A 1332-nucleotide genomic window follows, 5' to 3' on the forward strand; every position below is an offset into this window, starting at 1 on the left:
ACGACCCTGCGCTATCCCTCTGCTTTATATCCCTACTACTCCTTCCATCTTGACTTATCTGACTTCCTAGGTATCTAAAATCAGCCACTTCTTCTAATTTTTGTCTCCTATCTTTATATTCGCTCTTTCCCTACTTTTTCTTCCCTTGCATACCAGTATTTTAGTTTTACTTTTATTTATTTTCATACAGTACTGGTCTGTCAGTGTCGCTTCCATTTTATTTAAAGCTATCTCTAGGTCCTCCTTGCTAGATGCTAATACTGCTATGTCATCTCCAAATCTAAGGAAAAAATAGCTTAAAAAAAAATTAATCCGAATAATTTTTCTTACTAAGCCGCCCATATTGCCTAGACTAAAGTACTAAACGCGCCAGTATCGGTATTGAGGAGAGTAAAATGGTAACAATCTCTGCAGAATAGATAATTACGTATATTGCAATCACTCACGCTATTTTGTTGTACTTATGCGGTTTGTTAAAGAAAAAAATATACTTCAGCCTTGACTTGCTCCAGTTGTCGTTGTGGAAGTGTAGAAAAGAAAAGTATCACTTTGAAAAGGAAAAGTTCGATGAATTGTCAATACAAAATCTACATCTCCTCTAAAGCTATTTCGCATCCGAAAGACGAACAATTTAAACAAATTCGTAGTCGACCAATTCCGGTAATAGTTACATAATTACAACTCATACATAAATTTTAAGGTACAATAGATACGCGCACATTAGTTTTTGTATTATTTGTGATTAAGACTTCAAGATGTTAACTTCTGGGCTCGTTTTTGTATTTTCTTTTTCAATTTTTCTTGTGTGCCTTTGGTTCGTAAAGAATTATCGGTTTTACAAGTGTCTTAAGAATATACCTGGACCGATTCCTCTTCCTATTGTTGGACATGCCTTGCATTTCACTTCCTTGACGAGTAAGTGATAAACTATAAAAGCATTAATTTCTTTCTTTTTTATTAGTGTTATTTTGTTAGACTAATTAGTCCAATAAATATGGGCGGGTGAGTGGAAAAATTATTTGGATTAATTTTTTTTAAAGTAATTTTGTTCGCAAGGTTCTCCTGAATATAACAATATAGGTTGTTAGCCGATAACCCGGTCGGCTATTATTTAAATCACAATTGTTTAAATAAATTGTGAAAAACATTTTTTTTTGACCGAAACAATTTTTTTATATATGTTGATTTAATCTCGATAAAAAGGGTCTTAATTCTTTTTTTGTAGTTAATATTATCCGAGTAATGAATTTTTGAAAGTCTGAATACATATGAAAATCGCGATTTTGTATGCTTTAAAAAGATATTAGAAAATATGTTTTTTTAGAAGCTAAT

The 1332-nt window shown here is 31.8% G+C and overlaps 1 protein-coding gene across 1 annotated transcript in view; it reads left to right on the forward strand.

The window, feature by feature from the left end:
* The first annotated feature begins 505 nt into the window (after positions 1-505).
* The window catches only part of LOC108740600 (cytochrome P450 4C1), a 10566-nt gene continuing 9739 nt past the window's right edge, over positions 506-1332 (forward strand). The window contains exon 1 of the mRNA XM_025975674.1: positions 506-660. The gene's annotated coding sequence lies outside the window, so the exon portion shown is untranslated. The remainder of the gene's footprint in view (positions 661-1332) is intronic.

This window comes from Agrilus planipennis, unplaced genomic scaffold (genome assembly GCF_000699045.2).
Source record: "Agrilus planipennis isolate EAB-ADULT unplaced genomic scaffold, Apla_2.0 scaffold250, whole genome shotgun sequence".
NCBI classification, from domain to species: Eukaryota; Metazoa; Arthropoda; class Insecta; order Coleoptera; family Buprestidae; genus Agrilus; species Agrilus planipennis.